This window comes from Rutidosis leptorrhynchoides, chromosome 7 (genome assembly GCF_046630445.1).
Source record: "Rutidosis leptorrhynchoides isolate AG116_Rl617_1_P2 chromosome 7, CSIRO_AGI_Rlap_v1, whole genome shotgun sequence".
NCBI classification, from domain to species: Eukaryota; Viridiplantae; Streptophyta; class Magnoliopsida; order Asterales; family Asteraceae; genus Rutidosis; species Rutidosis leptorrhynchoides.
Window position 1 is genome coordinate 260,228,286 of NC_092339.1, and position 17,811 is coordinate 260,246,096.

Sequence of the window (17,811 nt, forward strand, 5' to 3'; positions counted from 1 at the left end):
ACAGGATTCGCGTTTACAATACCGCTGTAAATATTAGTTACCAAGCTACAGGGAAGTATGCCAGTGGTACAACTCAACGTAGAATATATTTTTCAGTTACTTGTGTCCATAGCGTAAAACATAAAATACATGTATTCTCATCCCGAAATATTTAGAGTTTAAAAGTGGGACTATATACTCACTCTTGTCTTGATGATATAAATAATTTGACTCGGTCTTCCGGTTGATATCACGAACCTATCCATATATAATATATCAATATGTTTTCATTTTTAAACAAACGTTATAAATATATACTTGTTATACTTTTAATACTTTGAATAATTCCTTAGTCCGTAGTTAGCAGTCCGATGTTAGTAATTCAATTTTAATGGTTCATTTTTAGATGTTTAATATACCCGCAATGAAATAAATAAAACCCCCAACGAAATAAATAAAACCCCATCGTATATGTATTGGTCGAGATTAATCTTGACCCATGGTACCGGTGTTGTCAAATGACGTGTTGCGTACAATCATGGGATCTTATGATTAATCTTCTCGTATTGTTTACGGGTGATCCTGAACCATATAAAATTGAATTATAAGTACATATATATAAAATATCATGTTATCTTAGAAATATGTGATTTATATCATTTTTTTCCAATTGATCCCGTAGTTGAAATGATCTAGGATAACCAATTTTGTTTCGGTCATAGTTTCTTCGTTACAAATCCGTTTTCGTTGATTCAAATTGCCATCTTCTTGGATCGAGTTCTTCTTTAAGACTATGAACTGTAAATACCTTAGTTTGTATTCAAAATCATACGGCATAAGTGAAACATTAGTGAAACATATGAAGTTAAACATTTTTGTTACAACAAAATCATTTAATGACCATTTTTCTAAAAATACTTATACTTTGAAAAACCAAGTTTTACCTTGTTAAATTAGCATATACATAAGTTATATTACAGGTCTTGAAGTATTTTAAAAGTTAAGTTAGAAGGATCTATTTAGTTTGCAAACAAGTTTGAAAACATTCAAACTATGTTCTTGTTGTTAAACTTGTATACCACAAAATATGATAGCTATATATATATGAATCGAATAAGGTTATGAACATAGATTCTACCTCAAGTTCCTTGGATGAAGTTGCTGTAAAAGAGAAGTAAGAAGCTAGAATCAAAAGGGTGATAGAAGTGGATGAAAGATTGGAAGTAAGTTGGTGTTCTTGGAAGGTTTTCTTGAAGTGTTTTTGTATGGTTTTCTTATGGTGTTTTAGTATGGTTTTTGAAGCTAGATCTTTATGGAACTTTGCTGGATTGTTATGGAGTTTAGAGAGTAAGAAAGAGTGTGTGTTTTTAGTTAAGAGATTGAAGTAAAAATGAATCAAAAATGATGATACATATATACTCCTAAAAATGTGATCTTTAAGGATAACATGACAAAATTCTAGTTTGTATTTTTGTAATTAGTCTTGCAATGATTCAAAAGTAATTACCTAGCTCTAAGGGCATGAATAATGGCTGGTTAGGTGGTGATTTTGATGTGTATTTACTATTAGTAAATACGTATAGGAGCTAGGTATGATACGAGTACAAATACTCTAGGTATACGTATAGAAATTTTGTGAAAAATGAAATGAGGATTCAAATATAGCTATCTTTTGTGAATACACTTATATGATTTTATGTATTTAAGTTCTTTAAAAGTAATTAAATACATTACTTATACAATATATGTATAACATTATAAGTCTTAAGTATATATGTCAAATAACGTTACGTATTGTTATCGTTTTGAAAACTTAAGTTAGTAGTTTCAAAATACACATATAACTTGTTGTTATTAATATAAAATGAGGTATTAAATCATTCTTTAATCATGTTAAATATGTATATATACATATATATACACAGACGTATAATTATCATATATTGTATAGTTCGTGATATCATCGGTCAAACTAGACGGTCAAACGTTGTATAAAACTCTTTTCGGAAATATAAGTCTCAACAATTTGGATTACTTATCATGTTGGTAAGGTTTAATTTATGTAAATATCAATCTTATAAGTATAGAACGATCGAAAAAGTGCGGGTCGTTACACGGTCTATCAAGTTTAGGCACAAATTTTGGAGACACAAACGACAAATTTGCACCGCTATCAAAAAGAATCCTTGCCGGATTAGAATTTACCAAGAAAGTACCTGAGACAACTTCGTTGGATTGCTTGGCTTCGTCGTTAGTCATCAAATAGTTTCGACCCCTAGCCGTACCCGCCGCTTTCTCTAACCGCTTAACGTTATCATTATTCAAATCGGGGCATTCCTGCCTCTTGTGCCCCTCTTTACCACAATTAAAGCAAGTGACTTTGGTTGACGCCTTGGTGCAATCACGGGCCATGTGTCCTCTTTGATTACAATTATAACACGTGGGCCTGAAACCCCCGGAAGCACCCTTCTTCACACTATTAACGCTTTCGAAGCCTTTCTTGTTCTTTTTATTGGAAAAGTTCTAATAACTCGAACCTTCAAACTTTCTTTTAGAAAAAGTGAAATCACTCTTCCTTGGAACCTCCGGCTCAAAACCCCGAGCCAACTCGAATAGCTCTTCAAAAGTCTTAGCCATTCACCGACTAATCTTACCCTTTAACTCATCGTTCAAGGTACGGTAGAAATCTTTCAGTAGCTTGTGGTCGTCACCAACATATTTCGGGCAAAAGCGAGTCTTTGCCAAAAAGGTAGACTTGAGAGTAACCAAGTCCATCAAACCTTGTTGCAAATGATGCAACTCGTCCCGGATTCTATCATGGTCGGAAGAAGTTCGGTATTCTTGGAAGAATTCCTTCTTAAACTCCTCCCATGACAAGCTCATGCATTGCTCTTCACCATATAAATTGATTTTGTCGTCCCACCATAACTTGCCTTCTTCACGTAACATGCTAGACCCATATCTCGTCTTCTTCTTGGGAGGACACTCCGCGGTACAGAACGCTCCCACGATATCAGAAATCCAACAAGTGCTTTTCAATGGATCCCTCACCTCATTAAACGTCGGAGGTTGAGTATCCTTGAAATTCTTGTAGTGGAAGTCCCGTCTCCCTTCACCTCCTTCACCGCGAGGATAAATGTTTCTAGCATCAAGGGCCTCTTCGATAGTGGCCTTCATTCGTTCATTTATCAAATCGGTCACTTGTCCATCGACCGAATCTTGGAAGACCTTTCGGACGTCCGTAAGAAAATCCGCTTTTAACTTTTTAAAGACTGCCTCAACCTTAGCCGAAAATTCGGCGTCCTCACTCGTACTTCCGTAATCATGATCGGGACCGTTTCTTGTCTTCATTCTATAAAACGGAATAGGTTAAACCAGGTAACGAAAAGACATAACACGTAAGTATATACATGTACACCACACTACCCCATCTTGCTCAACAATCGTCGTACATTACTCGTTTGACACGATTTGCACCCGTAACAACGGTAGCTAATCGTTGCTATGCGAGCACGTAGCATTAACTCGCTAGTACGACGTCCGTCTTGCTTGAAGATTGCTAAACACAATACAAAACAATTAGCACAAGTTTAGTTCACATAAACCAAGGCACTAACAATTCCCGATTAGACCCAAAGTCCTACAAGTCCCGCATAAAGCGCTCACACAATAAAGCCCAAGTCTAGGCACCTATCTCAAGTCGCCTAAATCCCTTAGACCATGCTCTGATACCACTTGAAACAACCCAACCCGTACTCCGTACGATAAATTTTTATTTATTTATTTTTTTAAAAAATATAATACACATTTACGCGCCAATTAAATATGTAACCCATTCCACACGATTCGTCAAAACATACTACGAGTTTAATGTTTACAAAAAGGCACATAGGCCATTAACGAATGTGATACAAGTTTGACCAACAACAAATGATAGTTTATAATCCAAATGACACTCGAGCATGGTTTGGGGCTAAACTACCCAAAACGTTCGGCCACTTCAAAAGCTATCCCAAAAGCATCCCCTGTCAACACAAACGGGAGACAACTAATCCAACCGTATGCCCTTACCCATGTCCAAGCCGGAACCTATAAAATGGTAAACAACGAGAGGGTAAGCAATGCTTAGTGAGTGCAACAATTATACATACATTTATATAACCTATCCATTTGCAATCACAATACCAAATACCTCATACGAACTTGCAACTCAATTAGCATGTCAACATACCCGTAACACTAACAAGTCGTACATTATCACACCACTTCATTAGAATATACTCAACTCAATATATTTTATATGCTAAACAAACAACAATCTCAATATGGTTAACCAATAATGCTATGGTGCTACCGGCTCGTGGTTCACACCATACGCATTTGAGTCATACTCGTTTATAGTGCTACCGGCTCGTGGTTCACACTCGATGCTACCGGCTCGTGGTTCACATCTTAGTTTATAGTGCTACCGGCTCGTGGTTCACACTCGATGCTACCAGCTCGTGGTTCACATCTTAGTTTATAGTGCTACCGGCTCGTGGTTCACACTCGATGCTACCGGCTCGTGGTTCACATCCCATCCCACACATGTTATGGCACTACTGGCACGTGGTTCATACCATAACATTCACAAATAAACATGCCATATACATGAACGCATAATTATTCCACTCCCCTTGTCACAAGGGTGATGATTTAGCACTTTCGAGTTTCAACACAATGTACCTAAATCATTAAGTGCACATTCTATGATGACCCGAAAATTTTCAACCAAATTTAAACTTGATCTTTATATTATTTCGACACGATGAGCAAAGTCAATAATGTTGAGTCACAAATATTTTGAACTGTTTCATATATTAAATTGACCTTCGACCATTCCCGACGATTCACGAACAACTATTTGCGAGTAGATATGTATAAATATAGATAAATATATGTACATAATAAATGTTATTAATCGTTATATGAAATTATTATTATAAATAAATATGTAAAATAATATACAACTTAATTGTTAGAAATAAGTATGAAAAATGATGAAATTAATAATAAAACTTATTGTTAAAATAAATCTATATACATAAAGTATATTTTGAATATATATATATATATTTGGTTTCGAATTAATTTAGTAAATGATAGTAGCACTCGCTCATCATTCAATGGATATTACATAAGTTAAATTCAAACTATTATTATTTTAAAATAAACGGTTAGCCGAAAATGAGTTTTATAAATTTTAGGCTTATTAACATATATTTGGAAGTTGTTTGTCAAATTTTAAAAGTTTTTATATTTTACTTGGGGGATGGGGGTGAATAATTAATGTAATTTTTATTTAATAATTTATGATTGAATTTTATACCATAATGACCAAAATAAATAAATAAAGTTAATCTAAAAATTTGGAATTTTTTTGAAAGACCTTTATCCGCCACTTAATTAATCAACGGGGCATGATATAATAACCCGTAAAGAGTGTCGGTAGAATAATTCAATGTTGTGGCTGCATTACTATTTAATTTACTATTTCACACTGTTTATGCACGATTAATAATTAGATACTGTAGATACTGTGTTTGGTTCTTCTATAACTTAAATTCTATAATATGTATGCACATCATACTTGCATAAACCACACCCACATTTCTTAATTGTTTAAGTGCCTACTGTCAACCACACCTACACCAATCACCTTACACCCACTACTACTAATTATTCTTTAAATAACTCTTTATTTGAAAACTGCATATCCATCCATTTATGTTTACAGGTTCATCTACCGAATCATACCATTAAACGAAAATTTTAAAAAAACACAAAAATCAGATCTTCTCCATCGACTACTACCAACACAAAACCACCGACACCCTTCACTATCATAAACCATCTCCGCCATTGAATCAACCCAACCAATGAACCGACACCTTGAACTTCGGTCACCATCCTAAACCGTCACCTTGAAGACACCATCAAAACTACCTTGAATTATCATCTATTGAAAACTTTCTCCCACTTTGATCACCAACCATCAACCACTTCCCACTAACTCCTAACATCATCGCCACCACCACTGGAAGAACCACCACAACTCGGCCACCATCTCCTTCTCCTCTCTCTCTCTCTCTCTCTCTCTAAAACCTTTGTTTGATCAAACCTACTAATACCATCACCACCTTCCTCTATCTCCCTCTTACTACTTATCTTCTGTTTAATTGAGCTAATCGAAACTCACAACCGTCCCAAAACGACTCAGAAACTTCTTCTTCTACAACATATTACTGCTGCTGTAATATTCATACGTTTCTGTTTGATCGAATCCCAACCTACGAACCATTAGCTACGGCTGCCTTTTCTTATCAATCTCACAACAAACCCAGATACAAAACCCTCAAACACCACCTGCAATTATTATGGAATCGATGAATAGTGATGATGACAAATGAAGGTGATAATGAACAGTGACAATGAAACGTGATGATAAAGTTCGATGGGGATGCATGATGATAACTGATGTTACTGTTCTCGCTGCAACCTGTCAAACATAATCAAGAAAACAACTTGTTGCTGTATATTTTTTTTCCTATTATCCGAAACCCACTTACTTTTTAATTCAATCATAATCCAAACAACACCCCTATTCGATGAATCAATACAAACCCAGATATGTTAAAGGGACGACGGTTTCTGCTGTTGTGTGTGGATCAAATCGCATACAAAAACCAAACCACTCGTTTACTGGTACCTCGAGTTTAAAAGAAACTGAGAAACCGTATGTTTAAAAGATACTTGGATTAATTAATTTTTGGGCTAATTGTGAATCTAAATCATCACAATAATTTTGGGCTGCTTTTGATTTATGATCTTGGGCTTCTATTGGGCTACATGTATAATGAGATGTTGGGCTAATTGTTATCAGACCATAATATAATTTTAAAGAGGTATAAACATTGTTATTTTATTATTATTATTATTATTATTATTATTATTATTATTATTATTATTATTATTATTATTATTATTATTATTATTATTATTATTATTATTATTATTATTATTATTAATATCACTATTAATATTATTACTATGATTACAACAAATATTATTTATATAACATATATTTATTACGTACCTATACTAATATTACATAGTTTTGTATTTTTAAACGAAATATTATCTTTATTAAGTGATACATAATATGTAAATATCTTACACAATATAGATAATAATATGATTATATATGTAAAAGTTAATCTTAATACATTATAAACTTAGTCGATTAATATTATACGTGTTAATATATATACTTGATATAGGTTCGTGAATCCGAGGTCAACCCTGCATTGTTCAATATTGTCATATGTATTTTTACTACAAAATACATTAGGTGAGTTTCATTATTTCCCTTTTTATATATATTTTTGGGCTGAGAATACATGCAATATTTTAATAACTATTTTTCAATATTTATATGCGTGAGTTTCATTTGCTCCCTTTTTCTCTTTACGTTTTTGGGCTGAGAATACATGCAAATGCTTTATTAACTGTTTTACAATAATTATATGCGTGAGTTTCATTTGCCTTTTTACCCTTTATATTTTTGGGCTGAGAATACATGCGCAATTTTTATAAATGTTTTACGAAATAGACACAAGTAATCGAAACTACATTATATGGTTGAATTATCGAAATCGAATATGCCCCTTTTTATTAAGTCTGGTAATTTAAGAATTAGGGAACAGACACCCTAATTGACGCGAACTCTAAAGATAGATCTATCGGGCCCAACAAGCCCCATCCAAAGTACCGGATGCTTTAGTACTTCGAAATTTATATCATGTCCGAAGGAGGATCCCGGAATGATGGGGATATTCTTATATACATATTGTTAAGGTCGGTTACCAGGTGCTCAATCCATATGAATGATTTTTATCTCTATGTATGGGATGTATATTTATGAGAAATGGAAATATGAAATCTTGTGGCCTATTAAAATTATGAAATGATTATTTATGTTAAACTAATGAACTCACCAACCTTTTGGTTGACACTTGAAAGCATGTTTATTCTCAGGTACGAAAGAAATCTTCCGCTGTGCATTTGATCATTTTAAAGATATTACTTGGAATCATTCATGACATATTTCAAAAGACGTTGCATTCGAATCGTTGAGTTTATCAAGATCATTATTAAGTCAATTATAGTTGGATATATTATGAAATGGTATGCATGTCTGTCAACTTCAGAAGTAAGGAAAGATTGTCTTTTCAAAACGAATGCAATGTTTGTAAAATGTATCATATAGAGGTCAAGTACCTCGCGATGTAATCAACTGTTGTGAATCGTTTATAATCGATATGGACTTTGTCCGGATGGATTAGGACGGGTCCTTTCAGTTGGTATCAGAGCGGTGGTCTTAGCGAACCAGGTCTTGCATTAGTATGTCTAACTGATAGTTGTTAGGATGCATTAGTGAGTCTGGACTTCGACCGTGTCTGCATGTCAAAAGTTTTGCTTATCATTTTTAGTCGGAAATCATCTGCTTATCATCCTTAGGAAATTAACTGCTTATCATTCTTAGTCTAGACACATCTTACTGCAATGATTGCATGAATAGTGTATAGACAAAATTCGTATCTTAACGTATCTGCTAATTCATATCTTAGCATATCTGTTACTGTAGACTTTGTCTGACAACATCTGTAGATTCCTCCGTAACTTATGAGATTTTAGTATTATATATGCATATCTAAATTATGTATTACAGGGTGCTAATCTGCATCCTATAATCTATTTTTTATCAAAAATCCTTCATCTGATCGTACGAGATGAATCCCTCAACAAGTTCGAGTCCCTCAGATTTCGATAGCTATTTCGATAGTTATTCCGACAGCTAATTCGACATGGATATTCACCTAAGCTCCGAAAGCGGTGTCACCAGAATAAATCAATCAATCAGCCATCCCTAATTCATCTGATGGGTTCGTAGCCAACTTAATCAATGGAGACGCGAAGAAAGCGATCCCTTCCACCAACCAGATTCACCTCTTGGTGAAGAACCTGAAGCACTTACCGGCGAACCTGTCCGAAACATCATTTTCACTCTCATCTCCTGAATAGCTCGTAACGATTACGAAATATCCATAATTCTAAACCTTATTCATCCGCTCGTTCCGACCGACAATCATCCTGGAGTAATAAGTCAATGAACTTCGCGCTCGAATAATAAATTTGGAGAATATGGTGCAAAATGTACCAGCTTCAGCAACATCACCGACATCAACAGAACCATCAGTAACAACACCAGTACCATCAACAATCCATGCCTCGACATCTCATTCTGTACCTCGAATATAATTATTGTTCTACGAATCGTTCTACATCATTTATCTTCGTTCGACATGGCGATTATGTAATCTCTAATGTTTTAGAGATTATATATTCATGTTCTAACGATAAATCAAATGAGTTTAATATCATATTGACTCATTAAATCCATGATTACATCTGAAGAAAATATATATGTATATATGTTTTCATAAAGATTGTAATTAAAAATTCTTTTGTACAAACTGTTAATGGTGATAATATTTTAACGGGTAGGTAATACCCGAGGAATATTTAAATTTCACATTAATAAGTTACACTGTATATTCTTCGAATCTGATTCAACAGTTATTCACTATCCTACTTACATCCACCGATATACAAATTCGTTCACCACAGAATAACCATATTCATCCAATTTCATATTGGGATTTTGATTTATCAGAATCCAACAAGTGGCATAATGAAGAAAACATTTGACAAAATAAAATCTGTTAGAAACAAACAATTTAACTATGAGAAGAATTTTGTTAAGAATCCACGCTAACAAAATCATAGCTAACTATTCCTAGCTAACTGTTAATTCCGTATTACATTTTATTTATTGCAATTTATTTATCGCAATTTAATTATCGCAATTTATTTTATCGCAATTTATATTCTCGTAATTTTATTTATCGTCATTTAATTTCTGTTATTTACTTTACGCATTTAATTTATCGTCATTTAATTTCTGTTATTTATTTTACGCACTTTAAATATCGGGACACGTATACAAAGTTTTGACATATCATATCGACGCATCTATATATATTATTTGGAATCACCATAGACACTCTATATGCAGTAATGATCGAGTTCTCTATACAGGGTTGAGGTTGATTCTATAATCATATATATAATTTGAGTTGTGATCGATTCTGAGACATGTACACGGGTCACGATACGTATTAATTAATTCGAATATTATATATTAAATTATATATGAATATGAATTATTGGACTGTCAACTGTGGACTATCCACTGTGGACTAATAACATTGGACAATTAAAATAAATTAAAATATTGACTATAACATATGAAACTAAACAATTTTTCAAGTTTGCCACTTGATTTCATCTTAAACCTCATTTGTATCTTGACAATTCTAATCTGCGTTCAAATCTTTCATAATTCTTGAAAACACCTCAATCGAAAGGATGAACCACCTGCACTTCATCCACGAAAGAAAAGATTTATGCATATAGTTATGCACCTGAAAATACTCGGGACCTGAGTAAACGTTTAACACGCATCTGTGCTACCTCCTTCGGCATTGCTATTACCGAAAATAACCATGCAATTCCTTTTCAAATTAGCCAATTTTGTCACAGCTCCAACAAATCAACATGGACTTTTCATTCAAACAAACCTTGTTGTAACTTTGATATATAAGAGTGCCCATTTATTGTTACCGGAGAACATTTATATTCTACCATATAACCATCAGCGTTTAATCATCTAAAAACACAATTCTCCTGAAACCACCTCGGATTGATAACTGATGATTCAGATATCGTAGCTTTAAATGCAGAGGAAACAGAAAAATTGTAGATGGTCTAAACAGCCAAGAGTTTGACGATAAAGAAGGAAGTGTTAGGAACGCTCGATAGAAAATTTGGTACTGAAAAACAGATTGAGCAAACCATGAAGAAGATCTAGGTCAAATACAAGGACCATACCATATATTCAAAGAAACCAGGTAATTCTGGATCCGATGAAACCTTCAACGAATATCTTGCTCCGTACTCATGTTAAAATCTTTCGAAAAATCTTTCTTCATCAACCATCGAACTTAGAAATTCCAAAATATCATCATCAATATCTTCGATATTTCTGAGGATATTTTCATAAATATTCTCGTCCGAAATTATATACCTCTTTGTGCTTCATGTGTATCATTATATTGGAAACATTCAAGAGAAAATTTTGTACCGAAAAGCAGATTATGCGAAACTATGAAGGAAGCCGTGGACAAATCACAAAGAATAAGTTTGACTTCAAAGAATCCAAATGATTCAATGCCAGCTGAAGTCTTTAGCGAATATCTTGCTCCTTACTCTAAACCCTTGTGGACAATAGTTTCCATCATCCTCTGATCTTAGATATTCAAAGATATTGTCGTATATTTCATTACAAATATCCTCCATATTTCTGAAGATATTTTCATAACTATTCTTAGCTGAAATCATTAATCTCTTCGTGCTATCAGAATTACATCATATAGAAACTGTTAGTTTCTATATTCTGTAAACTTTCGAGCTTAAAATATGAATGTTATTGAAGTAATGTTGGAAATTGATACATGAGTTAGTATAATATAATGACACTTGATCAACGTGATTATATTACGGTAAGTCATGCTAAGTTTCTAATGGAATGTGATGATTCACAGATCATAACGTCATCATGTGCCATGTTACATAACTCTTTCATTCTGCTTAACTTCTGAACATATTAAGAAAATATATTCTTGATAGTTCTATTCTCAGTAATTATGGTAATTTGACAAATCAAATCGTGCTATTACGTTCTTTCTTGTTTAGAACATTAAGTTCCTTCAAAACTCCATGCTTATGAATTCTGAACCGTTACTCGCTTTACTAGAGGTCGGGAGGATAATAAAAAAGGCAAAGAGCTTCAAAATATAAGAGAAAGTATAAAGCCCAAGGACGACACAGAGGTTACAAACTGTGGATATTAATACGAATAGCAATATAAAGACACGGTAGAATTAAGAATAGTATCACCCTAAGGTAATAGTAGAAGCAACCAGATTCTTCTGGTGGAAGATTAAAAAGAAGGATGATAGAAATGATAATTAAGAAAATATCAAGGAGTAAACTGGATTAAGCATTTTCCCAACCTTTTAGAAGTAAGAACTAAGAATGAAAGTATAGGAATGATGAAAATAAGGGAACGGAAGAAGTTCATTTATAATGAAGATACCAGACAAAGCAATCGACTCAGAAACTTCTTCTTCTACAACATATTACTGCTGCTGTAATATTCATACGTTTCTGTTTGATCGAATCCCAACCTACGAACCATTAGCTACGGCTGCCTTTTCTTATCAATCTCACAACAAACCCAGATACAAAACCCTCAAACACCACCTGCAATTATTATGGAATCGATGAATAGTGATGATGACAAATGAAGGTGATAATGAACAGTGACAATGAAACGTGATGATAAAGTTCGATGGGGATGCATGATGATAACTGATGTTACTATTCTCGCTGCAACCTGTCAAACATAATCAAGAAAACAACTTGTTGCTGTATATTTTTTTTCCTATTATCCGAAACCCACTTACTTTTTAATTCAATCATAATCCAAACAACACCCCTATTCGATGAATCAATACAAACCCATATATGTTAAAGGGACGACGGTTGCTGCTGTTGTGTGTGGTTAAAATATCATACAAAAACCAAACCACTCGTTTACTGGTACCTCGAGTTTAAAAGAAATTGAGAAACCGTATGTTTAAAAGATACTTGGATTAATTAATTTTTGGGCTAATTGTGAATCTAAATCATCACAATAATTTTGGGCTGCTTTTGATTTATGATCTTGGGCTTCTATTGGGCTACATGTATAATGAGTTGTTGGGCTAATTGTTATCAGACCATAATATAATTTTAAAGAGGTATAAACATTGTTATTTTATTATTATTATTATTATTATTATTATTATTATTATTATTATTATTATTGTTATTATTATTATTATTATTATTATTATTATTATTATTATTATTATTATTATTATTAATATCACTATTAATATTATTATTATGATTACAACAAATATTATTTATATAACATATATTTATTACGTACCTATACTAATATTACATAGTTTTGTATTTTTAAACGAAATATTATCTTTATTAAGTGATACATAATATGTAAATATCTTACACAATATAGATAATAATATGATTATATATGTAAAAGTTAATCTTAATACATTATAAACTTAGTCGATTAATATTACACGTGTTAATATATATACTTGATATAGGTTCGTGAATCCGAGGTCAACCCTACATTGTTCAATATTGTCATATGTATTTTTACTACAAAATACATTAGGTGAGTTTCATTATTTCCCTTTTTATATATATTTTTGGGCTGAGAATACATGCAATATTTTAATAACTATTTTTCAATATTTATATGCGTGAGTTTCATTTGCTCCCTTTTTCTCTTTACGTTTTTGGACTGAGAATACATGCAAACGCTTTATTAACTGTTTTACAATAATTATATGCGTGAGTTTCATTTGCCTTTTTACCCTTTATATTTTTGGGCTGAGAATACATGAGCAATTTTTATAAATGTTTTACGTAATAGACACAAGTAATCGAAACTACATTATATGGTTGAATTATCGAAATCGAATATGCCCCTTTTTATTAAGTCTGGTAATCTAAGAATTAGGGAACAGACACCCTAATTGACGCGAACTCTAAAGATAGATCTATCGGGCCCAACAAGCCCCATCCAAAGTACCGGATGCTTTAGTACTTCGAAATTTATATCATGTCCGAAGGAGGATCCCGGAATGATGGGGATATTCTTATATACATATTGTTAAGGTCAGTTACCAGGTGTTCAATCCATATGAATGATTTTTGTCTCTATGTATGGGATGTATATTTATGAGAAATGGAAATATGAAATCTTATGGTCTATTAAAATTATGAAATGATTATTTATGTTAAACTAATGAACTCACCAACCTTTTGGTTGACACTTGAAAGCATGTTTATTCTCAGGTACGAAAGAAATCTTCCGCTGTACATTTGATCATTTTAAAGATATTACTTGGAATCATTCATGACATATTTCAAAAGACGTTGCATTCAAATCGTTGAGTTTATCAAGATCATTATTAAGTCAATTATAGTTGGATATATTATGAAATGGTATGCATGTCTGTCAACTTCAGATGTAAGGAAAGATTGTCTTTTCAAAACAAATGCAATGTTTGTAAAATGTATCATATAGAGGTCAAGTACCTCGCGATGTAATCAACTGTTGTGAATCGTTTATAATCGATATGGACTTCGTCCGGATGGATTAGGACGGGTCCTTTCACATTCAATTTCACAACTAGTGGGATTAACCACAATACTCCCACTAGAGCATTTAATGACCCAAATTGCATTAAATGACTCAACTACTCACAACCGCCCATACATGGCCAAGACTCGACTTTAATTACTAAGACTAGTGAATTAAAGTCTATTAACTTCAATTAACACAAAACTTAGGGTAATCCATACCCATTTCATCCCATTAGGTCAACTAGTACATTTTGACCCATTTTATCTCACTTAAACTCACAATCAAGTCAAACTTACCTATTAACTCTTCTTTCATAAATATTAAAGTGCATTAGTGACTAACAACACCAATTGACACTTACAACCTCAAATCACAAGGCCATATAACCCAAACTCACCCATTTTACTACCAAACGGGTCTTACAAATCTCTAGTACCCAAAACCCTAGTCATTAACCAATTAAAACTCAAAACTTAGAGTTATAACATACCAAGACTATCCACGCGTAGCTAGAGACACAAGGAACAACTTTAAATCTCGCTCCTAGGTTTGATTCACAATTCTCCAACTCCAAATCTCAAGATTAAACTAAGTAGGTTTTGTGTTTTGGGAGAGAAATAGGAAAGAAAAAGGAAAAGGAAATGAAATAAATGAGTATGTGGTGGAGAGTTAAAGCTCCCATCAGATCCACATGTCAATTTACCATTTTGCCCCTTAAAAACCCTTAAAATGAGCTAAATCCGACACCAGTTCAGCAGACCTGTCGCGGCGCGACCTTACTCGTCGCGGCGCGACACATAAATGGAAATTAGACCCTTCTTAAACCAACTTCTGATCTAAATTTGCTTGTTATGCCGCGGCGCGGACCCAAATGTCGAGGCGCGGCCTAAGGCTAGAACTGGACAGCTCGACCAACTTAAACACTTTTTGATTTTATTTAATTTGTTCACTTAAATCCCGCTTCCTACATTCGCGCAAACTTCAACAATAGTCTCATAAGACTTAACGCTATCAAAGCCCATGTATAAACTTGTAGGCGCACACATTATCAAGTATATATATATATATATATATATATATATATATATATATATATATATATATATATATATATATATATATATATATATATATATATATATATATATATGTCATAACCCGACCTTAACCATAAGGACGATTACAATAACATATGATTTCATCGTGAGGTATTGACCTCTATATGCGACATTTTTCAAAAACTGCATTCGTTTTTACAATACAAACCATAGCTTTTATTACAAATACAAGGTTTAAACAACTTAATAATGATTATCGTATAGCAATAATCTTAGACATACAAACTTTACATGTGATAATAACAATACGACTTCCAACATATTTTACATTACAAATCCTCCGATATGCAGTTTTATTTTTGACACAAATATGCATACTCAAGATCTTGCTTAAATTCAACATGTTGCAGCGGAAGCTTTTAGTTATCACCTGAGAATAAACATGCTTAAAACGTCAACATAAAGTTGGTGAGATATAGGTTTAATGCCGGCAGCGTTATAAATATAGACCACAAGATTTCATATATGAACATTTTAATAAAAATATTCTAAGTTGTTGAGCACTTGATAACCATACTTAACATTTAATCAACGTCGCATATTCCCTTTATTATGAAATCTTACTACACTGTACCAAGTGTAGTCACCGAAACGAAGTACTGTGCAACCGTTGAATACTGGTCGTCCAGTCCGGTTGGGGTTGTCAGGCCCGATAGATCTATAAACAGGATTCGCGTTTACAATACCTCATGTAAATAATAGTTACTAAGTTACAGGGAAGTATGCCAGTAGTACAACTCAACGTAGAATATATATATTTTTAATCACTTGTGTCCATAACGTAAATCATAAAATGCATGTATTCTCATCCCGAAGTATTTAGAGTTTAAAAGTGGGACTATATACTCACTTTTGCCTTGAAGGTATTTAACTCGACTTGGTCTCCGATAGATATCACAAACCTAACCATATATATAATATATCAACATATTTTCTTTTCAAGTAATCGTTACATATATATATATATATATATATATATATATATATATATATATATATATATATATATATATATATATATATGTATGTATATATATATATGTATATATATATATATATATATATATATATATATATACTTTTAATACTTTTAATATTTTCTTAGTCCGTAGTTAGCAGTCCGATGTTAGTGGTCCACAATTAGTTGCTTAAATAAAATAAATAAAGACCCCATCGTATTCATATTGATCAGAATTAATCTCGACCCATGGTACCATGTTGTCAAGTGACGTGTTGCGTACATAAAGTACCGTGTTGTCAAATGACGTGTTGCGTACAATCATGAGGTCTTATGATTAATCTTCTCGTGTTGTTTATAGGTGGTCCTGAAATATATAAAATCAAATCATAAGTAAATATATATGAAATATCATATTAATTAGAAAATATATGATTAATTTAATTTTTCTCCAAATATTTTCGTAGCTAAACTAGCTTCGGATACCCGATCTTGTTTTAGTCGTAGTTTCTTCATTACAACTCCGTTTTTGTTGGTTCAACTTGCCACTTCCTTGGATCGAGTCAAATTTTAAGAATATAAACTGATAATACCTTAGTGTATATTCGAAATCACAGGTTATAGGTCAAACTTTGGTGAAACTTATGAAAGTGATCATTTTCCATCATAAAAACAACATTTAATGATCATTTTTCTAAAAATACTTACACTTTGAGTTAAACCATGAAATTTTTATGTGTTAACATATTCATAAGAAATATCATTTTTCCAGAACATGAACTTCCAATTCAAAGCTTAAGATGGTTTTTAATTATCCAACCCAAAACAGCCCCCGGTTGTACTCCGACGACGTAGATTCAGTTTTTAAGATGTTCTTTGTAAAACCAAGTTATACCTTGTTAAGTTAGCATATCATTATGATATATTACAGGTCTTGAAGTGTTTTAAAAGTTAAGTTAGAATGATCTATTTAGTTTGCAAACAAGTTTGAAATCATTCAAACTATGTTCTTGTTGTTAAAATTTTACAACACAAAATAAGATAGCTATATAAATATGAATCGAATAAGGTTATGAACAAGGTTACTACCTCAAGTTACTTGGACAAAGTTACTGTAAAAGATGAGAAAAATCTTAGAACCAAAAGAGTGGTGGAGTTGGATCAAAAGGTTGGAAGTAAACTTGTATTTTTGGAAGGATTATTAAAGTGTTCTTGGAAGGTTTTTCTTATGAAGATTAAGGCTTGTTTTTGAAGCTAGATCTTCATGGTAACTTGTTAAATTGTTGAAGAACACTTAAGGTTCC